General features: G+C 57.9%; 8 non-coding genes across 8 annotated transcripts; all 8 read right to left on the bottom strand.

The window, feature by feature from the left end:
• Window positions 1-522: 522 nt before the first annotated feature.
• LOC140192145 (U2 spliceosomal RNA) lies at window positions 523-713 on the bottom strand. Its single transcript, XR_011884100.1, has one exon. It is a non-coding gene; the product is annotated as a U2 spliceosomal RNA (small nuclear RNA).
• Window positions 714-3,788: 3,075 nt separating this feature from the next.
• On the bottom strand, window positions 3,789-3,979 carry LOC140192146 (U2 spliceosomal RNA). Its single transcript, XR_011884101.1, has one exon. It is a non-coding gene; the product is annotated as a U2 spliceosomal RNA (small nuclear RNA).
• Window positions 3,980-7,052: 3,073 nt separating this feature from the next.
• Window positions 7,053-7,243, bottom strand: LOC140192147 (U2 spliceosomal RNA). Its single transcript, XR_011884102.1, has one exon. It is a non-coding gene; the product is annotated as a U2 spliceosomal RNA (small nuclear RNA).
• Window positions 7,244-10,314: 3,071 nt separating this feature from the next.
• LOC140192148 (U2 spliceosomal RNA) lies at window positions 10,315-10,505 on the bottom strand. The gene has a single exon (XR_011884103.1). It is a non-coding gene; the product is annotated as a U2 spliceosomal RNA (small nuclear RNA).
• Window positions 10,506-13,582: 3,077 nt separating this feature from the next.
• LOC140191994 (U2 spliceosomal RNA) lies at window positions 13,583-13,773 on the bottom strand. Its single transcript, XR_011883973.1, has one exon. It is a non-coding gene; the product is annotated as a U2 spliceosomal RNA (small nuclear RNA).
• Window positions 13,774-16,850: 3,077 nt separating this feature from the next.
• On the bottom strand, window positions 16,851-17,041 carry LOC140191995 (U2 spliceosomal RNA). The gene has a single exon (XR_011883974.1). It is a non-coding gene; the product is annotated as a U2 spliceosomal RNA (small nuclear RNA).
• A 3,077-nt stretch (window positions 17,042-20,118) lies between these two features.
• Window positions 20,119-20,309, bottom strand: LOC140191996 (U2 spliceosomal RNA). The gene has a single exon (XR_011883975.1). It is a non-coding gene; the product is annotated as a U2 spliceosomal RNA (small nuclear RNA).
• Window positions 20,310-23,382: 3,073 nt separating this feature from the next.
• Window positions 23,383-23,573, bottom strand: LOC140191997 (U2 spliceosomal RNA). The gene has a single exon (XR_011883976.1). It is a non-coding gene; the product is annotated as a U2 spliceosomal RNA (small nuclear RNA).
• Between the last annotated feature and the right edge of the window lie 2,687 nt (window positions 23,574-26,260).

Below are 26,260 nucleotides of genomic sequence, written 5' to 3' on the forward strand. Positions count from 1 at the left end.
CGTCCGTCCGTCCGTCGCGTCCTCCGTTGGCTTCAAGGAGCAGCTGAGAAGCCTGAGCCTGAGAAGTGGAGCGAGTGTGGCGGGACAGAAAAGGTCTTTCGGCCTGCTCCACTTCACTCTGCTTCTGTGCTTGGTGCAGGCAGCAGCCGAGTGAGCAGGCATCAGAATGAGTGCGCCGGTTGAGCAGTTTGCTTCAGGAATGAATGCCAAGGGGCATCTCTCATGAAGTTGCTGCCTTGCCTGCAGCACCTGATCTGGTTGCAGCCCGGATGTGCACTTGATCTTAGCCAAACGGCCCAGATATGATGCCCGTGCTGTTGTTGAGTTGTCTGCACATTGCGTGAGTGAGTGAGTGAGTGAGCTGTATCGACAGACAGACACAGACACAGGAGAGGTGTAGAGCAAGCAGCTCTCCTCTCTCTCCATGTGCGTGCATGCTTGTCTGTGCTGCTGTGCCGCCGCCGCCGCCTGATGGAGCTTTCGTCGTTTTTCTTTTCTTTGCTACTTTGAAATTCCCCAGAAGGGGAGTGCACCGTTCCCAGAGGCACTGCAATACCGGGTCGATGCGTGGAGTGGACGGAGCAAGCCCCTATTCCATCTCCCTGTTCCAAAAATCAATTTAATATATGGTCCCCAGATAAGGGACGTATCAGATATTAAACTGATAAGAACAGATACTACACTTGATCTTAGCCAAAAGGCCGAGAAGCGATGCAGGCGGCCTCTTGAGTCGGCTACATCCTGCCTAGCCTCTGGTGTTTAGATTGAAGCAGGAGGCCTGGCAAAGACCTTGCTGCCCTGGCCCGCTGGCAGCTCTCCCCTAGGTTGTCTGGGATCGGTGGGTGTGCTGGACAGCTGTTGCCTACCTGGTCCGTCCTGAGTGCAACTTGTCAGAGGCTATGTAAAGCTGCCAGTGATCCACCAATCATCTGGGAGTGGGGCCGTACCTACGGGCGCCTACGTCACTGGCACACTGCCTACGTCAAGGCTGCCGGCTTCCTCGGCTGGCTCCCAGGTCGGTCTCAGAGGCTGGCTCAACTTGCACTGCTCTCCTGGTCGTGGGAGGCTGGTCACGCTGTCCTGTCTGCACAAAAGTCTGCAGGGGGAGTGGGAGCAGGCCGCTCGGCCCTTCAAGGGCGTCCCTGCACTCGGCAAAGAGAGCGCGCCTCTCGGCTTTGCGTGCCCCAGCTGGCTGGCGCATCCAGCTGAACGGTCTCCTTCGGAGGCTCTGCCCTCTCCGGGAGGGAGCGAGCGGATGGGACTGCACCGGGCGACAAAGGCAGAGGCCACGTGCGCCGCTCAAGACCGGTTACGAGGTTTGTGGACGTGGCCAAAGTCCGCGGGCAGAAAAGCCTCCTGGCAAGCTTGGGAATAGGAAGATGTCAGCTACAGGTGTGCCTGAGGAGAAACAATGGGTGTGCTCTCCAAGCCGAAGGCTGAAGTGCAGCCATTCACACCTCTGTGCCTTTATTTTGATGTGTGTGGAATTACAATTGTTGAGTGGCTTGAGTTTGTTTCATCTCACAGAAGCTGTAGACTTTGCGTCTGCACAGGCTATCATTGGACACAGTGGTGTCTTCTCCCCTGCTCCCCCACCACCTTTTTTTACCAGGGTGGATGGGGGTGGGTGGGTGTGTGTGTCTGTCTGTCTGTCTCTCTGTGTCTGTCTCTGTCTCTCTCACCCACCGACACAAACACACATGGAATGCTGAGGGATCTGGCAGGGTCGGTCTGTCTCTCTCTCTCACTCACTCAATCTCACACACACACAGAGTCACAGACACACGTGCACACGGGGGTGTGTGGGGGTGGGTGTGTGTGTGTGTTTGTGTGTGTGTGTGTGTCTGTCTCTCTGTGTCTGTCTCTGTCTCTGTCTCTCTCACCCACCGACACAAACACACATGGAATGCTGAGGGATCTGGCAGGGTCTGTCTCTCTCTCTCACTCAATCTCACACACACACAGAGTCACAGACACACGTGCACACGGGGGTGTGTGGAGGTGGGTGGGTGTGTGTGTGTGTGTGTGTGTGTGTCTGTCTGTCTCTCTGTCTCTGTCTCTGTCTCTCTCACCCACCGACACAAACACACATGGAATGCTGAGGGATCTGGCAGGGTCTGTCTCTCTCTCTCTCACTCACTCACTCACTCACTCACTCACTCACTCACTCACTCAATCTCTCTCTCTCACACACACACACACACACACAGAGTCACAGACACACGTGCACACGGAGTGCTGAGGGATCTGCCAAGCTGTACAGAGGGCAGTAAAGGGAGAAGGGCCGAGGCCCTTCATTATGCCTCTGTGCTGACGCCTGAGCAGACTGACTGGTTTTGCAGCGGGGTGGGTGCACGGATGTAGAAACAGGAGGGAGGGCACGGCAGGAGGGAAATGTGTCGCGGGCTGACGGCGGCCCTGTGCCCCACTGCTCTGCAGGTGCGTTTTTGGCCGGCATGGCTCAGTGGTGGAGTGGGTGGGCGCGTGTGCGCGCCGTGGAAGGAAAGGGGTACTGATTATGCCTTGGTTGTGAAACAGGAAACGGATCGGCGAAATGCCTGCCGGAGGGAGGCACAGTGCCGTGCGTGAAGCAGGGGCACGTGGACGGATGTGGCAATTGTGGAGACGTGCGCCAAAGCTGGACGCCGAGTAGGTAGGTGTAAGCATGAGACGTTTGAGTGATCTTGGGGTTTGGGACGTGATTCTGAGCGAGGCTAGAGATGCACTGCACTGCCGATGTATATTGGGGAGGTCTGAGTGGGTGGAGTGGGGGGTTGTGCCTCTGCCTTACCTTGAACGGTGGGCGGGGCTTTGGGCCTGGGGCAGGCAGACGCATCAGAGGAGGCCAGGAGGCCAGGCCAGGCCAGGGCAGGGCAGGTAGGCAGAGTTTTGCTGATGCTATGGCTAGGTGGTGATGCTTGTAGCTGGTCTGTCTGTCTGGGCAGGAGAGCAGCAGTCTTGGCAGTCTGGTGCAGGCGGGGAGGATGCAGGGTGCAGGAGCACCGGGCCCTGTTGTGCCGGCGGCGGCGGCGCCCCGTTGCTCTGTAGCCGGGCTCCATCGGATGCCTCCCTCCCTTCCTTCCTTCCTCCCTCCCGTCCGCGTGCCCTGGCTGCTGGCACACTTGAACGAGCCTGCCTGTCCGACAGGCTGGCTGGCTGCTGGTGAAATTGCAGCAGAGCCAGTGACTCGATATCGTTCGTTCCTTCCTTCCTTCCTTCCTTCCTTCCTTCCTTCCTTCCTTCCTTCGCCCGCCCGTCCATCCGTCCGTCCGTCCGTCCGTCGCGTCCTCCGTTGGCTTCAAGGAGCAGCTGAGAAGCCTGAGCCTGAGAAGTGGAGCGAGTGTGGCGGGACAGAAAAGGTCTTTCGGCCTGCTCCACTTCACTCTGCTTCTGTGCTTGGTGCAGGCAGCAGCCGAGTGAGCAGGCATCAGAATGAGTGCGCCGGTTGAGCAGTTTGCTTCAGGAATGAATGCCAAGGGGCATCTCTCATGAAGTTGCTGCCTTGCCTGCAGCACCTGATCTGGTTGCAGCCCGGATGTGCACTTGATCTTAGCCAAACGGCCCAGATATGATGCCCGTGCTGTTGTTGAGTTGTCTGCACATTGCGTGAGTGAGTGAGTGAGTGAGCTGTATCGACAGACAGACACAGACACAGGAGAGGTGTAGAGCAAGCAGCTCTCCTCTCTCTCCATGTGCGTGCATGCTTGTCTGTGCTGCTGTGCCGCCGCCGCCGCCTGATGGAGCTTTCGTCGTTTTTCTTTTCTTTGCTACTTTGAAATTCCCCAGAAGGGGAGTGCACCGTTCCCAGAGGCACTGCAATACCGGGTCGATGCGTGGAGTGGACGGAGCAAGCCCCTATTCCATCTCCCTGTTCCAAAAATCAATTTAATATATGGTCCCCAGATAAGGGACGTATCAGATATTAAACTGATAAGAACAGATACTACACTTGATCTTAGCCAAAAGGCCGAGAAGCGATGCAGGCGGCCTCTTGAGTCGGCTACATCCTGCCTAGCCTCTGGTGTTTAGATTGAAGCAGGAGGCCTGGCAAAGACCTTGCTGCCCTGGCCCGCTGGCAGCTCTCCCCTAGGTTGTCTGGGATCGGTGGGTGTGCTGGACAGCTGTTGCCTACCTGGTCCGTCCTGAGTGCAACTTGTCAGAGGCTATGTAAAGCTGCCAGTGATCCACCAATCATCTGGGAGTGGGGCCGTACCTACGGGCGCCTACGTCACTGGCACACTGCCTACGTCAAGGCTGCCGGCTTCCTCGGCTGGCTCCCAGGTCGGTCTCAGAGGCTGGCTCAACTTGCACTGCTCTCCTGGTCGTGGGAGGCTGGTCACGCTGTCCTGTCTGCACAAAAGTCTGCAGGGGGAGTGGGAGCAGGCCGCTCGGCCCTTCAAGGGCGTCCCTGCACTCGGCAAAGAGAGCGCGCCTCTCGGCTTTGCGTGCCCCAGCTGGCTGGCGCATCCAGCTGAACGGTCTCCTTCGGAGGCTCTGCCCTCTCCGGGAGGGAGCGAGCGGATGGGACTGCACCGGGCGACAAAGGCAGAGGCCACGTGCGCCGCTCAAGACCGGTTACGAGGTTTGTGGACGTGGCCAAAGTCCGCGGGCAGAAAAGCCTCCTGGCAAGCTTGGGAATAGGAAGATGTCAGCTACAGGTGTGCCTGAGGAGAAACAATGGGTGTGCTCTCCAAGCCGAAGGCTGAAGTGCAGCCATTCACACCTCTGTGCCTTTATTTTGATGTGTGTGGAATTACAATTGTTGAGTGGCTTGAGTTTGTTTCATCTCACAGAAGCTGTAGACTTTGCGTCTGCACAGGCTATCATTGGACACAGTGGTGTCTTCTCCCCTGCTCCCCCACCACCTTTTTTTACCAGGGTGGATGGGGGTGGGTGGGTGTGTGTGTGTGTCTGTCTGTCTCTCTGTGTCTGTCTCTGTCTCTCTCACCCACCGACACAAACACACATGGAATGCTGAGGGATCTGGCAGGGTCGGTCTGTCTCTCTCTCTCACTCACTCAATCTCACACACACACAGAGTCACAGACACACGTGCACACGGGGGTGTGTGGGGGTGGGTGTGTGTGTGTGTTTGTGTGTGTGTGTGTGTCTGTCTCTCTGTGTCTGTCTCTGTCTCTGTCTCTCTCACCCACCGACACAAACACACATGGAATGCTGAGGGATCTGGCAGGGTCTGTCTCTCTCTCTCACTCAATCTCACACACACACAGAGTCACAGACACACGTGCACACGGGGGTGTGTGGAGGTGGGTGGGTGTGTGTGTGTGTGTGTGTGTGTGTCTGTCTGTCTCTCTGTCTCTGTCTCTGTCTCTCTCACCCACCGACACAAACACACATGGAATGCTGAGGGATCTGGCAGGGTCTGTCTCTCTCTCTCTCACTCACTCACTCACTCACTCACTCACTCACTCACTCACTCAATCTCTCTCTCTCACACACACACACACACACACACAGAGTCACAGACACACGTGCACACGGAGTGCTGAGGGATCTGCCAAGCTGTACAGAGGGCAGTAAAGGGAGAAGGGCCGAGGCCCTTCATTATGCCTCTGTGCTGACGCCTGAGCAGACTGACTGGTTTTGCAGCGGGGTGGGTGCACGGATGTAGAAACAGGAGGGAGGGCACGGCAGGAGGGAAATGTGTCGCGGGCTGACGGCGGCCCTGTGCCCCACTGCTCTGCAGGTGCGTTTTTGGCCGGCATGGCTCAGTGGTGGAGTGGGTGGGCGCGTGTGCGCGCCGTGGAAGGAAAGGGGTACTGATTATGCCTTGGTTGTGAAACAGGAAACGGATCGGCGAAATGCCTGCCGGAGGGAGGCACAGTGCCGTGCGTGAAGCAGGGGCACGTGGACGGATGTGGCAATTGTGGAGACGTGCGCCAAAGCTGGACGCCGAGTAGGTAGGTGTAAGCATGAGACGTTTGAGTGATCTTGGGGTTTGGGACGTGATTCTGAGCGAGGCTAGAGATGCACTGCACTGCCGATGTATATTGGGGAGGTCTGAGTGGGTGGAGTGGGGGGTTGTGCCTCTGCCTTACCTTGAACGGTGGGCGGGGCTTTGGGCCTGGGGCAGGCAGACGCATCAGAGGAGGCCAGGAGGCCAGGCCAGGCCAGGGCAGGGCAGGTAGGCAGAGTTTTGCTGATGCTATGGCTAGGTGGTGATGCTTGTAGCTGGTCTGTCTGTCTGGGCAGGAGAGCAGCAGTCTTGGCAGTCTGGTGCAGGCGGGGAGGATGCAGGGTGCAGGAGCACCGGGCCCTGTTGTGCCGGCGGCGGCGGCGCCCCGTTGCTCTGTAGCCGGGCTCCATCGGATGCCTCCCTCCCTTCCTTCCTTCCTCCCTCCCGTCCGCGTGCCCTGGCTGCTGGCACACTTGAACGAGCCTGCCTGTCCGACAGGCTGGCTGGCTGCTGGTGAAATTGCAGCAGAGCCAGTGACTCGATATCGTTCGTTCCTTCCTTCCTTCCTTCCTTCCTTCCTTCCTTCCTTCCTTCGCCCGCCCGTCCATCCGTCCGTCCGTCCGTCCGTCGCGTCCTCCGTTGGCTTCAAGGAGCAGCTGAGAAGCCTGAGCCTGAGAAGTGGAGCGAGTGTGGCGGGACAGAAAAGGTCTTTCGGCCTGCTCCACTTCACTCTGCTTCTGTGCTTGGTGCAGGCAGCAGCCGAGTGAGCAGGCATCAGAATGAGTGCGCCGGTTGAGCAGTTTGCTTCAGGAATGAATGCCAAGGGGCATCTCTCATGAAGTTGCTGCCTTGCCTGCAGCACCTGATCTGGTTGCAGCCCGGATGTGCACTTGATCTTAGCCAAACGGCCCAGATATGATGCCCGTGCTGTTGTTGAGTTGTCTGCACATTGCGTGAGTGAGTGAGTGAGTGAGCTGTATCGACAGACAGACACAGACACAGGAGAGGTGTAGAGCAAGCAGCTCTCCTCTCTCTCCATGTGCGTGCATGCTTGTCTGTGCTGCTGTGCCGCCGCCGCCGCCTGATGGAGCTTTCGTCGTTTTTCTTTTCTTTGCTACTTTGAAATTCCCCAGAAGGGGAGTGCACCGTTCCCAGAGGCACTGCAATACCGGGTCGATGCGTGGAGTGGACGGAGCAAGCCCCTATTCCATCTCCCTGTTCCAAAAATCAATTTAATATATGGTCCCCAGATAAGGGACGTATCAGATATTAAACTGATAAGAACAGATACTACACTTGATCTTAGCCAAAAGGCCGAGAAGCGATGCAGGCGGTCTCTTGAGTCGGCTACATCCTGCCTAGCCTCTGGTGTTTAGATTGAAGCAGGAGGCCTGGCAAAGACCTTGCTGCCCTGGCCCGCTGGCAGCTCTCCCCTAGGTTGTCTGGGATCGGTGGGTGTGCTGGACAGCTGTTGCCTACCTGGTCCGTCCTGAGTGCAACTTGTCAGAGGCTATGTAAAGCTGCCAGTGATCCACCAATCATCTGGGAGTGGGGCCGTACCTACGGGCGCCTACGTCACTGGCACACTGCCTACGTCAAGGCTGCCGGCTTCCTCGGCTGGCTCCCAGGTCGGTCTCAGAGGCTGGCTCAACTTGCACTGCTCTCCTGGTCGTGGGAGGCTGGTCACGCTGTCCTGTCTGCACAAAAGTCTGCAGGGGGAGTGGGAGCAGGCCGCTCGGCCCTTCAAGGGCGTCCCTGCACTCGGCAAAGAGAGCGCGCCTCTCGGCTTTGCGTGCCCCAGCTGGCTGGCGCATCCAGCTGAACGGTCTCCTTCGGAGGCTCTGCCCTCTCCGGGAGGGAGCGAGCGGATGGGACTGCACCGGGCGACAAAGGCAGAGGCCACGTGCGCCGCTCAAGACCGGTTACGAGGTTTGTGGACGTGGCCAAAGTCCGCGGGCAGAAAAGCCTCCTGGCAAGCTTGGGAATAGGAAGATGTCAGCTACAGGTGTGCCTGAGGAGAAACAATGGGTGTGCTCTCCAAGCCGAAGGCTGAAGTGCAGCCATTCACACCTCTGTGCCTTTATTTTGATGTGTGTGGAATTACAATTGTTGAGTGGCTTGAGTTTGTTTCATCTCACAGAAGCTGTAGACTTTGCGTCTGCACAGGCTATCATTGGACACAGTGGTGTCTTCTCCCCTGCTCCCCCACCACCTTTTTTTACCAGGGTGGATGGGGGTGGGTGGGTGTGTGTGTGTGTCTGTCTGTCTCTCTGTGTCTGTCTCTGTCTCTCTCACCCACCGACACAAACACACATGGAATGCTGAGGGATCTGGCAGGGTCGGTCTGTCTCTCTCTCTCACTCACTCAATCTCACACACACACAGAGTCACAGACACACGTGCACACGGGGGTGTGTGGGGGTGGGTGTGTGTGTGTGTTTGTGTGTGTGTGTGTGTCTGTCTCTCTGTGTCTGTCTCTGTCTCTGTCTCTCTCACCCACCGACACAAACACACATGGAATGCTGAGGGATCTGGCAGGGTCTGTCTCTCTCTCTCACTCAATCTCACACACACACAGAGTCACAGACACACGTGCACACGGGGGTGTGTGGAGGTGGGTGGGTGTGTGTGTGTGTGTGTGTGTGTGTCTGTCTGTCTCTCTGTCTCTGTCTCTGTCTCTCTCACCCACCGACACAAACACACATGGAATGCTGAGGGATCTGGCAGGGTCTGTCTCTCTCTCTCTCACTCACTCACTCACTCACTCACTCACTCACTCACTCACTCAATCTCTCTCTCTCACACACACACACACACACACAGAGTCACAGACACACGTGCACACGGAGTGCTGAGGGATCTGCCAAGCTGTACAGAGGGCAGTAAAGGGAGAAGGGCCGAGGCCCTTCATTATGCCTCTGTGCTGACGCCTGAGCAGACTGACTGGTTTTGCAGCGGGGTGGGTGCACGGATGTAGAAACAGGAGGGAGGGCACGGCAGGAGGGAAATGTGTCGCGGGCTGACGGCGGCCCTGTGCCCCACTGCTCTGCAGGTGCGTTTTTGGCCGGCATGGCTCAGTGGTGGAGTGGGTGGGCGCGTGTGCGCGCCGTGGAAGGAAAGGGGTACTGATTATGCCTTGGTTGTGAAACAGGAAACGGATCGGCGAAATGCCTGCCGGAGGGAGGCACAGTGCCGTGCGTGAAGCAGGGGCACGTGGACGGATGTGGCAATTGTGGAGACGTGCGCCAAAGCTGGACGCCGAGTAGGTAGGTGTAAGCATGAGACGTTTGAGTGATCTTGGGGTTTGGGACGTGATTCTGAGCGAGGCTAGAGATGCACTGCACTGCCGATGTATATTGGGGAGGTCTGAGTGGGTGGAGTGGGGGGTTGTGCCTCTGCCTTACCTTGAACGGTGGGCGGGGCTTTGGGCCTGGGGCAGGCAGACGCATCAGAGGAGGCCAGGAGGCCAGGCCAGGCCAGGGCAGGGCAGGTAGGCAGAGTTTTGCTGATGCTATGGCTAGGTGGTGATGCTTGTAGCTGGTCTGTCTGTCTGGGCAGGAGAGCAGCAGTCTTGGCAGTCTGGTGCAGGCGGGGAGGATGCAGGGTGCAGGAGCACCGGGCCCTGTTGTGCCGGCGGCGGCGGCGCCCCGTTGCTCTGTAGCCGGGCTCCATCGGATGCCTCCCTCCCTTCCTTCCTTCCTCCCTCCCGTCCGCGTGCCCTGGCTGCTGGCACACTTGAACGAGCCTGCCTGTCCGACAGGCTGGCTGGCTGCTGGTGAAATTGCAGCAGAGCCAGTGACTCGATATCGTTCGTTCCTTCCTTCCTTCCTTCCTTCCTTCCTTCCTTCCTTCCTTCGCCCGCCCGTCCATCCGTCCGTCCGTCCGTCCGTCGCGTCCTCCGTTGGCTTCAAGGAGCAGCTGAGAAGCCTGAGCCTGAGAAGTGGAGCGAGTGTGGCGGGACAGAAAAGGTCTTTCGGCCTGCTCCACTTCACTCTGCTTCTGTGCTTGGTGCAGGCAGCAGCCGAGTGAGCAGGCATCAGAATGAGTGCGCCGGTTGAGCAGTTTGCTTCAGGAATGAATGCCAAGGGGCATCTCTCATGAAGTTGCTGCCTTGCCTGCAGCACCTGATCTGGTTGCAGCCCGGATGTGCACTTGATCTTAGCCAAACGGCCCAGATATGATGCCCGTGCTGTTGTTGAGTTGTCTGCACATTGCGTGAGTGAGTGAGTGAGTGAGCTGTATCGACAGACAGACACAGACACAGGAGAGGTGTAGAGCAAGCAGCTCTCCTCTCTCTCCATGTGCGTGCATGCTTGTCTGTGCTGCTGTGCCGCCGCCGCCGCCTGATGGAGCTTTCGTCGTTTTTCTTTTCTTTGCTACTTTGAAATTCCCCAGAAGGGGAGTGCACCGTTCCCAGAGGCACTGCAATACCGGGTCGATGCGTGGAGTGGACGGAGCAAGCCCCTATTCCATCTCCCTGTTCCAAAAATCAATTTAATATATGGTCCCCAGATAAGGGACGTATCAGATATTAAACTGATAAGAACAGATACTACACTTGATCTTAGCCAAAAGGCCGAGAAGCGATGCAGGCGGCCTCTTGAGTCGGCTACATCCTGCCTAGCCTCTGGTGTTTAGATTGAAGCAGGAGGCCTGGCAAAGACCTTGCTGCCCTGGCCCGCTGGCAGCTCTCCCCTAGGTTGTCTGGGATCGGTGGGTGTGCTGGACAGCTGTTGCCTACCTGGTCCGTCCTGAGTGCAACTTGTCAGAGGCTATGTAAAGCTGCCAGTGATCCACCAATCATCTGGGAGTGGGGCCGTACCTACGGGCGCCTACGTCACTGGCACACTGCCTACGTCAAGGCTGCCGGCTTCCTCGGCTGGCTCCCAGGTCGGTCTCAGAGGCTGGCTCAACTTGCACTGCTCTCCTGGTCGTGGGAGGCTGGTCACGCTGTCCTGTCTGCACAAAAGTCTGCAGGGGGAGTGGGAGCAGGCCGCTCGGCCCTTCAAGGGCGTCCCTGCACTCGGCAAAGAGAGCGCGCCTCTCGGCTTTGCGTGCCCCAGCTGGCTGGCGCATCCAGCTGAACGGTCTCCTTCGGAGGCTCTGCCCTCTCCGGGAGGGAGCGAGCGGATGGGACTGCACCGGGCGACAAAGGCAGAGGCCACGTGCGCCGCTCAAGACCGGTTACGAGGTTTGTGGACGTGGCCAAAGTCCGCGGGCAGAAAAGCCTCCTGGCAAGCTTGGGAATAGGAAGATGTCAGCTACAGGTGTGCCTGAGGAGAAACAATGGGTGTGCTCTCCAAGCCGAAGGCTGAAGTGCAGCCATTCACACCTCTGTGCCTTTATTTTGATGTGTGTGGAATTACAATTGTTGAGTGGCTTGAGTTTGTTTCATCTCACAGAAGCTGTAGACTTTGCGTCTGCACAGGCTATCATTGGACACAGTGGTGTCTTCTCCCCTGCTCCCCCACCACCTTTTTTTACCAGGGTGGATGGGGGTGGGTGGGTGTGTGTGTGTGTCTGTCTGTCTCTCTGTGTCTGTCTCTGTCTCTCTCACCCACCGACACAAACACACATGGAATGCTGAGGGATCTGGCAGGGTCGGTCTGTCTCTCTCTCTCACTCACTCAATCTCACACACACACAGAGTCACAGACACACGTGCACACGGGGGTGTGTGGGGGTGGGTGTGTGTGTGTGTTTGTGTGTGTGTGTGTGTCTGTCTCTCTGTGTCTGTCTCTGTCTCTGTCTCTCTCACCCACCGACACAAACACACATGGAATGCTGAGGGATCTGGCAGGGTCTGTCTCTCTCTCTCACTCAATCTCACACACACACAGAGTCACAGACACACGTGCACACGGGGGTGTGTGGAGGTGGGTGGGTGTGTGTGTGTGTGTGTGTGTGTGTCTGTCTGTCTCTCTGTCTCTGTCTCTGTCTCTGTCACCCACCGACACAAACACACATGGAATGCTGAGGGATCTGGCAGGGTCTGTCTCTCTCTCTCTCACTCACTCACTCACTCACTCACTCACTCACTCACTCACTCAATCTCTCTCTCTCACACACACACACACACACACACAGAGTCACAGACACACGTGCACACGGAGTGCTGAGGGATCTGCCAAGCTGTACAGAGGGCAGTAAAGGGAGAAGGGCCGAGGCCCTTCATTATGCCTCTGTGCTGACGCCTGAGCAGACTGACTGGTTTTGCAGCGGGGTGGGTGCACGGATGTAGAAACAGGAGGGAGGGCACGGCAGGAGGGAAATGTGTCGCGGGCTGACGGCGGCCCTGTGCCCCACTGCTCTGCAGGTGCGTTTTTGGCCGGCATGGCTCAGTGGTGGAGTGGGTGGGCGCGTGTGCGCGCCGTGGAAGGAAAGGGGTACTGATTATGCCTTGGTTGTGAAACAGGAAACGGATCGGCGAAATGCCTGCCGGAGGGAGGCACAGTGCCGTGCGTGAAGCAGGGGCACGTGGACGGATGTGGCAATTGTGGAGACGTGCGCCAAAGCTGGACGCCGAGTAGGTAGGTGTAAGCATGAGACGTTTGAGTGATCTTGGGGTTTGGGACGTGATTCTGAGCGAGGCTAGAGATGCACTGCACTGCCGATGTATATTGGGGAGGTCTGAGTGGGTGGAGTGGGGGGTTGTGCCTCTGCCTTACCTTGAACGGTGGGCGGGGCTTTGGGCCTGGGGCAGGCAGACGCATCAGAGGAGGCCAGGAGGCCAGGCCAGGCCAGGGCAGGGCAGGTAGGCAGAGTTTTGCTGATGCTATGGCTAGGTGGTGATGCTTGTAGCTGGTCTGTCTGTCTGGGCAGGAGAGCAGCAGTCTTGGCAGTCTGGTGCAGGCGGGGAGGATGCAGGGTGCAGGAGCACCGGGCCCTGTTGTGCCGGCGGCGGCGGCGCCCCGTTGCTCTGTAGCCGGGCTCCATCGGATGCCTCCCTCCCTTCCTTCCTTCCTCCCTCCCGTCCGCGTGCCCTGGCTGCTGGCACACTTGAACGAGCCTGCCTGTCCGACAGGCTGGCTGGCTGCTGGTGAAATTGCAGCAGAGCCAGTGACTCGATATCGTTCGTTCCTTCCTTCCTTCCTTCCTTCCTTCCTTCCTTCCTTCCTTCCTTCGCCCGCCCGTCCATCCGTCCGTCCGTCCGTCCGTCGCGTCCTCCGTTGGCTTCAAGGAGCAGCTGAGAAGCCTGAGCCTGAGAAGTGGAGCGAGTGTGGCGGGACAGAAAAGGTCTTTCGGCCTGCTCCACTTCACTCTGCTTCTGTGCTTGGTGCAGGCAGCAGCCGAGTGAGCAGGCATCAGAATGAGTGCGCCGGTTGAGCAGTTTGCTTCAGGAATGAATGCCAAGGGGCATCTCTCATGAAGTTGCTGCCTTGCCTGCAGCACCTGATCTGGTTGCAGCCCGGATGTGCACTTGATCTTAGCCAAACGGCCCAGATATGATGCCCGTGCTGTTGTTGAGTTGTCTGCACATTGCGTGAGTGAGTGAGTGAGTGAGCTGTATCGACAGACAGACACAGACACAGGAGAGGTGTAGAGCAAGCAGCTCTCCTCTCTCTCCATGTGCGTGCATGCTTGTCTGTGCTGCTGTGCCGCCGCCGCCGCCTGATGGAGCTTTCGTCGTTTTTCTTTTCTTTGCTACTTTGAAATTCCCCAGAAGGGGAGTGCACCGTTCCCAGAGGCACTGCAATACCGGGTCGATGCGTGGAGTGGACGGAGCAAGCCCCTATTCCATCTCCCTGTTCCAAAAATCAATTTAATATATGGTCCCCAGATAAGGGACGTATCAGATATTAAACTGATAAGAACAGATACTACACTTGATCTTAGCCAAAAGGCCGAGAAGCGATGCAGGCGGCCTCTTGAGTCGGCTACATCCTGCCTAGCCTCTGGTGTTTAGATTGAAGCAGGAGGCCTGGCAAAGACCTTGCTGCCCTGGCCCGCTGGCAGCTCTCCCCTAGGTTGTCTGGGATCGGTGGGTGTGCTGGACAGCTGTTGCCTACCTGGTCCGTCCTGAGTGCAACTTGTCAGAGGCTATGTAAAGCTGCCAGTGATCCACCAATCATCTGGGAGTGGGGCCGTACCTACGGGCGCCTACGTCACTGGCACACTGCCTACGTCAAGGCTGCCGGCTTCCTCGGCTGGCTCCCAGGTCGGTCTCAGAGGCTGGCTCAACTTGCACTGCTCTCCTGGTCGTGGGAGGCTGGTCACGCTGTCCTGTCTGCACAAAAGTCTGCAGGGGGAGTGGGAGCAGGCCGCTCGGCCCTTCAAGGGCGTCCCTGCACTCGGCAAAGAGAGCGCGCCTCTCGGCTTTGCGTGCCCCAGCTGGCTGGCGCATCCAGCTGAACGGTCTCCTTCGGAGGCTCTGCCCTCTCCGGGAGGGAGCGAGCGGATGGGACTGCACCGGGCGACAAAGGCAGAGGCCACGTGCGCCGCTCAAGACCGGTTACGAGGTTTGTGGACGTGGCCAAAGTCCGCGGGCAGAAAAGCCTCCTGGCAAGCTTGGGAATAGGAAGATGTCAGCTACAGGTGTGCCTGAGGAGAAACAATGGGTGTGCTCTCCAAGCCGAAGGCTGAAGTGCAGCCATTCACACCTCTGTGCCTTTATTTTGATGTGTGTGGAATTACAATTGTTGAGTGGCTTGAGTTTGTTTCATCTCACAGAAGCTGTAGACTTTGCGTCTGCACAGGCTATCATTGGACACAGTGGTGTCTTCTCCCCTGCTCCCCCACCACCTTTTTTTACCAGGGTGGATGGGGGTGGGTGGGTGTGTGTGTGTGTCTGTCTGTCTCTCTGTGTCTGTCTCTGTCTCTCTCACCCACCGACACAAACACACATGGAATGCTGAGGGATCTGGCAGGGTCGGTCTGTCTCTCTCTCTCACTCACTCAATCTCACACACACACAGAGTCACAGACACACGTGCACACGGGGGTGTGTGGGGGTGGGTGTGTGTGTGTGTTTGTGTGTGTGTGTGTGTCTGTCTCTCTGTGTCTGTCTCTGTCTCTGTCTCTCTCACCCACCGACACAAACACACATGGAATGCTGAGGGATCTGGCAGGGTCTGTCTCTCTCTCTCACTCAATCTCACACACACACAGAGTCACAGACACACGTGCACACGGGGGTGTGTGGAGGTGGGTGGGTGTGTGTGTGTGTGTGTGTGTGTGTCTGTCTGTCTCTCTGTCTCTGTCTCTGTCTCTGTCACCCACCGACACAAACACACATGGAATGCTGAGGGATCTGGCAGGGTCTGTCTCTCTCTCTCTCACTCACTCACTCACTCACTCACTCACTCACTCACTCACTCAATCTCTCTCTCTCACACACACACACACACACACACAGAGTCACAGACACACGTGCACACGGAGTGCTGAGGGATCTGCCAAGCTGTACAGAGGGCAGTAAAGGGAGAAGGGCCGAGGCCCTTCATTATGCCTCTGTGCTGACGCCTGAGCAGACTGACTGGTTTTGCAGCGGGGTGGGTGCACGGATGTAGAAACAGGAGGGAGGGCACGGCAGGAGGGAAATGTGTCGCGGGCTGACGGCGGCCCTGTGCCCCACTGCTCTGCAGGTGCGTTTTTGGCCGGCATGGCTCAGTGGTGGAGTGGGTGGGCGCGTGTGCGCGCCGTGGAAGGAAAGGGGTACTGATTATGCCTTGGTTGTGAAACAGGAAACGGATCGGCGAAATGCCTGCCGGAGGGAGGCACAGTGCCGTGCGTGAAGCAGGGGCACGTGGACGGATGTGGCAATTGTGGAGACGTGCGCCAAAGCTGGACGCCGAGTAGGTAGGTGTAAGCATGAGACGTTTGAGTGATCTTGGGGTTTGGGACGTGATTCTGAGCGAGGCTAGAGATGCACTGCACTGCCGATGTATATTGGGGAGGTCTGAGTGGGTGGAGTGGGGGGTTGTGCCTCTGCCTTACCTTGAACGGTGGGCGGGGCTTTGGGCCTGGGGCAGGCAGACGCATCAGAGGAGGCCAGGAGGCCAGGCCAGGCCAGGGCAGGGCAGGTAGGCAGAGTTTTGCTGATGCTATGGCTAGGTGGTGATGCTTGTAGCTGGTCTGTCTGTCTGGGCAGGAGAGCAGCAGTCTTGGCAGTCTGGTGCAGGCGGGGAGGATGCAGGGTGCAGGAGCACCGGGCCCTGTTGTGCCGGCGGCGGCGGCGCCCCGTTGCTCTGTAGCCGGGCTCCATCGGATGCCTCCCTCCCTTCCTTCCTTCCTCCCTCCCGTCCGCGTGCCCTGGCTGCTGGCACACTTGAACGAGCCTGCCTGTCCGACAGGCTGGCTGGCTGCTGGTGAAATTGCAGCAGAGCCAGTGACTCGATATCGTTCGTTCCTTCCTTCCTTCCTTCCTTCCTTCCTTCCTTCCTTCCTTCCTTCGCCCGCCCGTCCATCCGTCCGTCCGTCCGTCCGTCGCGTCCTCCGTTGGCTTCAAGGAGCAGCTGAGAAGCCTGAGCCTGAGAAGTGGAGCGAGTGTGGCGGGACAGAAAAGGTCTTTCGGCCTGCTCCACTTCACTCTGCTTCTGTGCTTGGTGCAGGCAGCAGCCGAGTGAGCAGGCATCAGAATGAGTGCGCCGGTTGAGCAGTTTGCTTCAGGAATGAATGCCAAGGGGCATCTCTCATGAAGTTGCTGCCTTGCCTGCAGCACCTGATCTGGTTGCAGCCCGGATGTGCACTTGATCTTAGCCAAACGGCCCAGATATGATGCCCGTGCTGTTGTTGAGTTGTCTGCACATTGCGTGAGTGAGTGAGTGAGTGAGCTGTATCGACAGACAGACACAGACACAGGAGAGGTGTAGAGCAAGCAGCTCTCCTCTCTCTCCATGTGCGTGCATGCTTGTCTGTGCTGCTGTGCCGCCGCCGCCGCCTGATGGAGCTTTCGTCGTTTTTCTTTTCTTTGCTACTTTGAAATTCCCCAGAAGGGGAGTGCACCGTTCCCAGAGGCACTGCAATACCGGGTCGATGCGTGGAGTGGACGGAGCAAGCCCCTATTCCATCTCCCTGTTCCAAAAATCAATTTAATATATGGTCCCCAGATAAGGGACGTATCAGATATTAAACTGATAAGAACAGATACTACACTTGATCTTAGCCAAAAGGCCGAGAAGCGATGCAGGCGGCCTCTTGAGTCGGCTACATCCTGCCTAGCCTCTGGTGTTTAGATTGAAGCAGGAGGCCTGGCAAAGACCTTGCTGCCCTGGCCCGCTGGCAGCTCTCCCCTAGGTTGTCTGGGATCGGTGGGTGTGCTGGACAGCTGTTGCCTACCTGGTCCGTCCTGAGTGCAACTTGTCAGAGGCTATGTAAAGCTGCCAGTGATCCACCAATCATCTGGGAGTGGGGCCGTACCTACGGGCGCCTACGTCACTGGCACACTGCCTACGTCAAGGCTGCCGGCTTCCTCGGCTGGCTCCCAGGTCGGTCTCAGAGGCTGGCTCAACTTGCACTGCTCTCCTGGTCGTGGGAGGCTGGTCACGCTGTCCTGTCTGCACAAAAGTCTGCAGGGGGAGTGGGAGCAGGCCGCTCGGCCCTTCAAGGGCGTCCCTGCACTCGGCAAAGAGAGCGCGCCTCTCGGCTTTGCGTGCCCCAGCTGGCTGGCGCATCCAGCTGAACGGTCTCCTTCGGAGGCTCTGCCCTCTCCGGGAGGGAGCGAGCGGATGGGACTGCACCGGGCGACAAAGGCAGAGGCCACGTGCGCCGCTCAAGACCGGTTACGAGGTTTGTGGACGTGGCCAAAGTCCGCGGGCAGAAAAGCCTCCTGGCAAGCTTGGGAATAGGAAGATGTCAGCTACAGGTGTGCCTGAGGAGAAACAATGGGTGTGCTCTCCAAGCCGAAGGCTGAAGTGCAGCCATTCACACCTCTGTGCCTTTATTTTGATGTGTGTGGAATTACAATTGTTGAGTGGCTTGAGTTTGTTTCATCTCACAGAAGCTGTAGACTTTGCGTCTGCACAGGCTATCATTGGACACAGTGGTGTCTTCTCCCCTGCTCCCCCACCACCTTTTTTTACCAGGGTGGATGGGGGTGGGTGGGTGTGTGTGTGTGTCTGTCTGTCTCTCTGTGTCTGTCTCTGTCTCTCTCACCCACCGACACAAACACACATGGAATGCTGAGGGATCTGGCAGGGTCGGTCTGTCTCTCTCTCTCACTCACTCAATCTCACACACACACAGAGTCACAGACACACGTGCACACGGGGGTGTGTGGGGGTGGGTGTGTGTGTGTGTTTGTGTGTGTGTGTGTGTCTGTCTCTCTGTGTCTGTCTCTGTCTCTGTCTCTCTCACCCACCGACACAAACACACATGGAATGCTGAGGGATCTGGCAGGGTCTGTCTCTCTCTCTCACTCAATCTCACACACACACAGAGTCACAGACACACGTGCACACGGGGGTGTGTGGAGGTGGGTGGGTGTGTGTGTGTGTGTGTGTGTGTGTCTGTCTGTCTCTCTGTCTCTGTCTCTGTCTCTGTCACCCACCGACACAAACACACATGGAATGCTGAGGGATCTGGCAGGGTCTGTCTCTCTCTCTCTCACTCACTCACTCACTCACTCACTCACTCACTCACTCACTCAATCTCTCTCTCTCACACACACACACACACACACACAGAGTCACAGACACACGTGCACACGGAGTGCTGAGGGATCTGCCAAGCTGTACAGAGGGCAGTAAAGGGAGAAGGGCCGAGGCCCTTCATTATGCCTCTGTGCTGACGCCTGAGCAGACTGACTGGTTTTGCAGCGGGGTGGGTGCACGGATGTAGAAACAGGAGGGAGGGCACGGCAGGAGGGAAATGTGTCGCGGGCTGACGGCGGCCCTGTGCCCCACTGCTCTGCAGGTGCGTTTTTGGCCGGCATGGCTCAGTGGTGGAGTGGGTGGGCGCGTGTGCGCGCCGTGGAAGGAAAGGGGTACTGATTATGCCTTGGTTGTGAAACAGGAAACGGATCGGCGAAATGCCTGCCGGAGGGAGGCACAGTGCCGTGCGTGAAGCAGGGGCACGTGGACGGATGTGGCAATTGTGGAGACGTGCGCCAAAGCTGGACGCCGAGTAGGTAGGTGTAAGCATGAGACGTTTGAGTGATCTTGGGGTTTGGGACGTGATTCTGAGCGAGGCTAGAGATGCACTGCACTGCCGATGTATATTGGGGAGGTCTGAGTGGGTGGAGTGGGGGGTTGTGCCTCTGCCTTACCTTGAACGGTGGGCGGGGCTTTGGGCCTGGGGCAGGCAGACGCATCAGAGGAGGCCAGGAGGCCAGGCCAGGCCAGGGCAGGGCAGGTAGGCAGAGTTTTGCTGATGCTATGGCTAGGTGGTGATGCTTGTAGCTGGTCTGTCTGTCTGGGCAGGAGAGCAGCAGTCTTGGCAGTCTGGTGCAGGCGGGGAGGATGCAGGGTGCAGGAGCACCGGGCCCTGTTGTGCCGGCGGCGGCGGCGCCCCGTTGCTCTGTAGCCGGGCTCCATCGGATGCCTCCCTCCCTTCCTTCCTTCCTCCCTCCCGTCCGCGTGCCCTGGCTGCTGGCACACTTGAACGAGCCTGCCTGTCCGACAGGCTGGCTGGCTGCTGGTGAAATTGCAGCAGAGCCAGTGACTCGATATCGTTCGTTCCTTCCTTCCTTCCTTCCTTCCTTCCTTCCTTCCTTCCTTCCTTCGCCCGCCCGTCCATCCGTCCGTCCGTCCGTCCGTCGCGTCCTCCGTTGGCTTCAAGGAGCAGCTGAGAAGCCTGAGCCTGAGAAGTGGAGCGAGTGTGGCGGGACAGAAAAGGTCTTTCGGCCTGCTCCACTTCACTCTGCTTCTGTGCTTGGTGCAGGCAGCAGCCGAGTGAGCAGGCATCAGAATGAGTGCGCCGGTTGAGCAGTTTGCTTCAGGAATGAATGCCAAGGGGCATCTCTCATGAAGTTGCTGCCTTGCCTGCAGCACCTGATCTGGTTGCAGCCCGGATGTGCACTTGATCTTAGCCAAACGGCCCAGATATGATGCCCGTGCTGTTGTTGAGTTGTCTGCACATTGCGTGAGTGAGTGAGTGAGTGAGCTGTATCGACAGACAGACACAGACACAGGAGAGGTGTAGAGCAAGCAGCTCTCCTCTCTCTCCATGTGCGTGCATGCTTGTCTGTGCTGCTGTGCCGCCGCCGCCGCCTGATGGAGCTTTCGTCGTTTTTCTTTTCTTTGCTACTTTGAAATTCCCCAGAAGGGGAGTGCACCGTTCCCAGAGGCACTGCAATACCGGGTCGATGCGTGGAGTGGACGGAGCAAGCCCCTATTCCATCTCCCTGTTCCAAAAATCAATTTAATATATGGTCCCCAGATAAGGGACGTATCAGATATTAAACTGATAAGAACAGATACTACACTTGATCTTAGCCAAAAGGCCGAGAAGCGATGCAGGCGGCCTCTTGAGTCGGCTACATCCTGCCTAGCCTCTGGTGTTTAGATTGAAGCAGGAGGCCTGGCAAAGACCTTGCTGCCCTGGCCCGCTGGCAGCTCTCCCCTAGGTTGTCTGGGATCGGTGGGTGTGCTGGACAGCTGTTGCCTACCTGGTCCGTCCTGAGTGCAACTTGTCAGAGGCTATGTAAAGCTGCCAGTGATCCACCAATCATCTGGGAGTGGGGCCGTACCTACGGGCGCCTACGTCACTGGCACACTGCCTACGTCAAGGCTGCCGGCTTCCTCGGCTGGCTCCCAGGTCGGTCTCAGAGGCTGGCTCAACTTGCACTGCTCTCCTGGTCGTGGGAGGCTGGTCACGCTGTCCTGTCTGCACAAAAGTCTGCAGGGGGAGTGGGAGCAGGCCGCTCGGCCCTTCAAGGGCGTCCCTGCACTCGGCAAAGAGAGCGCGCCTCTCGGCTTTGCGTGCCCCAGCTGGCTGGCGCATCCAGCTGAACGGTCTCCTTCGGAGGCTCTGCCCTCTCCGGGAGGGAGCGAGCGGATGGGACTGCACCGGGCGACAAAGGCAGAGGCCACGTGCGCCGCTCAAGACCGGTTACGAGGTTTGTGGACGTGGCCAAAGTCCGCAGGCAGAAAAGCCTCCTGGCAAGCTTGGGAATAGGAAGATGTCAGCTACAGGTGTGCCTGAGGAGAAACAATGGGTGTGCTCTCCAAGCCGAAGGCTGAAGTGCAGCCATTCACACCTCTGTGCCTTTATTTTGATGTGTGTGGAATTACAATTGTTGAGTGGCTTGAGTTTGTTTCATCTCACAGAAGCTGTAGATTTTGCGTCTGCACAGGCTATCATTGGACACAGTGGTGTCTTCTCCCCTGCTCCCCCACCACCTTTTTTTACCAGGGTGGATGGGGGTGGGTGGGTGTGTGTGTGTGTCTGTCTGTCTCTCTGTGTCTGTCTCTGTCTCTCTCACCCACCGACACAAACACACATGGAATGCTGAGGGATCTGGCAGGGTCGGTCTGTCTCTCTCTCTCACTCACTCAATCTCACACACACACAGAGTCACAGACACACGTGCACACGGGGGTGTGTGGGGGTGGGTGTGTGTGTGTGTTTGTGTGTGTGTGTGTGTCTGTCTCTCTGTGTCTGTCTCTGTCTCTGTCTCTCTCACCCACCGACACAAACACACATGGAATGCTGAGGGATCTGGCAGGGTCTGTCTCTCTCTCTCACTCAATCTCACACACACACAGAGTCACAGACACACGTGCACACGGGGGTGTGTGGAGGTGGGTGGGTGTGTGTGTGTGTGTGTGTGTGTGTGTCTGTCTGTCTCTCTGTCTCTGTCTCTGTCTCTCTCACCCACCGACACAAACACACATGGAATGCTGAGGGATCTGGCAGGGTCTGTCTCTCTCTCTCTCACTCACTCACTCACTCACTCACTCACTCACTCACTCACTCAATCTCTCTCTCTCACACACACACACACACACACAGAGTCACAGACACACGTGCACACGGAGTGCTGAGGGATCTGCCAAGCTGTACAGAGGGCAGTAAAGGGAGAAGGGCCGAGGCCCTTCATTATGCCTCTGTGCTGACGCCTGAGCAGACTGACTGGTTTTGCAGCGGGGTGGGTGCACGGATGTAGAAACAGGAGGGAGGGCACGGCAGGAGGGAAATGTGTCGCGGGCTGACGGCGGCCCTGTGCCCCACTGCTCTGCAGGTGCGTTTTTGGCCGGCATGGCTCAGTGGTGGAGTGGGTGGGCGCGTGTGCGCGCCGTGGAAGGAAAGGGGTACTGATTATGCCTTGGTTGTGAAACAGGAAACGGATCGGCGAAATGCCTGCCGGAGGGAGGCACAGTGCCGTGCGTGAAGCAGGGGCACGTGGACGGATGTGGCAATTGTGGAGACGTGCGCCAAAGCTGGACGCCGAGTAGGTAGGTGTAAGCATGAGACGTTTGAGTGATCTTGGGGTTTGGGACGTGATTCTGAGCGAGGCTAGAGATGCACTGCACTGCCGATGTATATTGGGGAGGTCTGAGTGGGTGGAGTGGGGGGTTGTGCCTCTGCCTTACCTTGAACGGTGGGCGGGGCTTTGGGCCTGGGGCAGGCAGACGCATCAGAGGAGGCCAGGAGGCCAGGCCAGGCCAGGGCAGGGCAGGTAGGCAGAGTTTTGCTGATGCTATGGCTAGGTGGTGATGCTTGTAGCTGGTCTGTCTGTCTGGGCAGGAGAGCAGCAGTCTTGGCAGTCTGGTGCAGGCGGGGAGGATGCAGGGTGCAGGAGCACCGGGCCCTGTTGTGCCGGCGGCGGCGGCGCCCCGTTGCTCTGTAGCCGGGCTCCATCGGATGCCTCCCTCCCTTCCTTCCTTCCTCCCTCCCGTCCGCGTGCCCTGGCTGCTGGCACACTTGAACGAGCCTGCCTGTCCGACAGGCTGGCTGGCTGCTGGTGAAATTGCAGCAGAGCCAGTGACTCGATATCGTTCGTTCCTTCCTTCCTTCCTTCCTTCCTTCCTTCCTTCCTTCCTTCGCCCGCCCGTCCATCCGTCCGTCCGTCCGTCCGTCGCGTCCTCCGTTGGCTTCAAGGAGCAGCTGAGAAGCCTGAGCCTGAGAAGTGGAGCGAGTGTGGCGGGACAGAAAAGGTCTTTCGGCCTGCTCCACTTCACTCTGCTTCTGTGCTTGGTGCAGGCAGCAGCCGAGTGAGCAGGCATCAGAATGAGTGCGCCGGTTGAGCAGTTTGCTTCAGGAATGAATGCCAAGGGGCATCTCTCATGAAGTTGCTGCCTTGCCTGCAGCACCTGATCTGGTTGCAGCCCGGATGTGCACTTGATCTTAGCCAAACGGCCCAGATATGATGCCCGTGCTGTTGTTGAGTTGTCTGCACATTGCGTGAGTGAGTGAGTGAGTGAGCTGTATCGACAGACAGACACAGACACAGGAGAGGTGTAGAGCAAGCAGCTCTCCTCTCTCTCCATGTGCGTGCATGCTTGTCTGTGCTGCTGTGCCGCCGCCGCCGCCTGATGGAGCTTTCGTCGTTTTTCTTTTCTTTGCTACTTTGAAATTCCCCAGAAGGGGAGTGCACCGTTCCCAGAGGCACTGCAATACCGGGTCGATGCGTGGAGTGGACGGAGCAAGCCCCTATTCCATCTCCCTGTTCCAAAAATCAATTTAATATATGGTCCCCAGATAAGGGACGTATCAGATATTAAACTGATAAGAACAGATACTACACTTGATCTTAGCCAAAAGGCCGAGAAGCGATGCAGGCGGCCTCTTGAGTCGGCTACATCCTGCCTAGCCTCTGGTGTTTAGATTGAAGCAGGAGGCCTGGCAAAGACCTTGCTGCCCTGGCCCGCTGGCAGCTCTCCCCTAGGTTGTCTGGGATCGGTGGGTGTGCTGGACAGCTGTTGCCTACCTGGTCCGTCCTGAGTGCAACTTGTCAGAGGCTATGTAAAGCTGCCAGTGATCCACCAATCATCTGGGAGTGGGGCCGTACCTACGGGCGCCTACGTCACTGGCACACTGCCTACGTCAAGGCTGCCGGCTTCCTCGGCTGGCTCCCAGGTCGGTCTCAGAGGCTGGCTCAACTTGCACTGCTCTCCTGGTCGTGGGAGGCTGGTCACGCTGTCCTGTCTGCACAAAAGTCTGCAGGGGGAGTGGGAGCAGGCCGCTCGGCCCTTCAAGGGCGTCCCTGCACTCGGCAAAGAGAGCGCGCCTCTCGGCTTTGCGTGCCCCAGCTGGCTGGCGCATCCAGCTGAACGGTCTCCTTCGGAGGCTCTGCCCTCTCCGGGAGGGAGCGAGCGGATGGGACTGCACCGGGCGACAAAGGCAGAGGCCACGTGCGCCGCTCAAGACCGGTTACGAGGTTTGTGGACGTGGCCAAAGTCCGCGGGCAGAAAAGCCTCCTGGCAAGCTTGGGAATAGGAAGATGTCAGCTACAGGTGTGCCTGAGGAGAAACAATGGGTGTGCTCTCCAAGCCGAAGGCTGAAGTGCAGCCATTCACACCTCTGTGCCTTTATTTTGATGTGTGTGGAATTACAATTGTTGAGTGGCTTGAGTTTGTTTCATCTCACAGAAGCTGTAGACTTTGCGTCTGCACAGGCTATCATTGGACACAGTGGTGTCTTCTCCCCTGCTCCCCCACCACCTTTTTTTACCAGGGTGGATGGGGGTGGGTGGGTGTGTGTGTGTGTCTGTCTGTCTCTCTGTGTCTGTCTCTGTCTCTCTCACCCACCGACACAAACACACATGGAATGCTGAGGGATCTGGCAGGGTCGGTCTGTCTCTCTCTCTCACTCACTCAATCTCACACACACACAGAGTCACAGACACACGTGCACACGGGGGTGTGTGGGGGTGGGTGTGTGTGTGTGTTTGTGTGTGTGTGTGTGTCTGTCTCTCTGTGTCTGTCTCTGTCTCTGTCTCTCTCACCCACCGACACAAACACACATGGAATGCTGAGGGATCTGGCAGGGTCTGTCTCTCTCTCTCACTCAATCTCACACACACACAGAGTCACAGACACACGTGCACACGGGGGTGTGTGGAGGTGGGTGGGTGTGTGTGTGTGTGTGTGTGTGTGTCTGTCTGTCTCTCTGTCTCTGTCTCTGTCTCTCTCACCCACCGACACAAACACACATGGAATGCTGAGGGATCTGGCAGGGTCTGTCTCTCTCTCTCTCACTCACTCACTCACTCACTCACTCACTCACTCACTCACTCAATCTCTCTCTCTCACACACACACACACACACACAGAGTCACAGACACACGTGCACACGGAGTGCTGAGGGATCTGCCAAGCTGTACAGAGGGCAGTAAAGGGAGAAGGGCCGAGGCCCTTCATTATGCCTCTGTGCTGACGCCTGAGCAGACTGACTGGTTTTGCAGCGGGGTGGGTGCACGGATGTAGAAACAGGAGGGAGGGCACGGCAGGAGGGAAATGTGTCGCGGGCTGACGGCGGCCCTGTGCCCCACTGCTCTGCAGGTGCGTTTTTGGCCGGCATGGCTCAGTGGTGGAGTGGGTGGGCGCGTGTGCGCGCCGTGGAAGGAAAGGGGTACTGATTATGCCTTGGTTGTGAAACAGGAAACGGATCGGCGAAATGCCTGCCGGAGGGAGGCACAGTGCCGTGCGTGAAGCAGGGGCACGTGGACGGATGTGGCAATTGTGGAGACGTGCGCCAAAGCTGGACGCCGAGTAGGTAGGTGTAAGCATGAGACGTTTGAGTGATCTTGGGGTTTGGGACGTGATTCTGAGCGAGGCTAGAGATGCACTGCACTGCCGATGTATATTGGGGAGGTCTGAGTGGGTGGAGTGGGGGGTTGTGCCTCTGCCTTACCTTGAACGGTGGGCGGGGCTTTGGGCCTGGGGCAGGCAGACGCATCAGAGGAGGCCAGGAGGCCAGGCCAGGCCAGGGCAGGGCAGGTAGGCAGAGTTTTGCTGATGCTATGGCTAGGTGGTGATGCTTGTAGCTGGTCTGTCTGTCTGGGCAGGAGAGCAGCAGTCTTGGCAGTCTGGTGCAGGCGGGGAGGATGCAGGGTGCAGGAGCACCGGGCCCTGTTGTGCCGGCGGCGGCGGCGCCCCGTTGCTCTGTAGCCGGGCTCCATCGGATGCCTCCCTCCCTTCCTTCCTTCCTCCCTCCCGTCCGCGTGCCCTGGCTGCTGGCACACTTGAACGAGCCTGCCTGTCCGACAGGCTGGCTGGCTGCTGGTGAAATTGCAGCAGAGCCAGTGACTCGATATCGTTCGTTCCTTCCTTCCTTCCTTCCTTCCTTCCTTCGCCCGCCCGTCCATCCGTCCGTCCGTCCGTCCGTCCGTCGCGTCCTCCGTTGGCTTCAAGGAGCAGCTGAGAAGCCTGAGCCTGAGAAGTGGAGCGAGTGTGGCGGGACAGAAAAGGTCTTTCGGCCTGCTCCACTTCACTCTGCTTCTGTGCTTGGTGCAGGCAGCAG

This window comes from Mobula birostris (genome assembly GCF_030028105.1).
Source record: "Mobula birostris isolate sMobBir1 chromosome 11 unlocalized genomic scaffold, sMobBir1.hap1 SUPER_11_unloc_1, whole genome shotgun sequence".
Classification (NCBI taxonomy): domain Eukaryota; kingdom Metazoa; phylum Chordata; class Chondrichthyes; order Myliobatiformes; family Myliobatidae; genus Mobula; species Mobula birostris.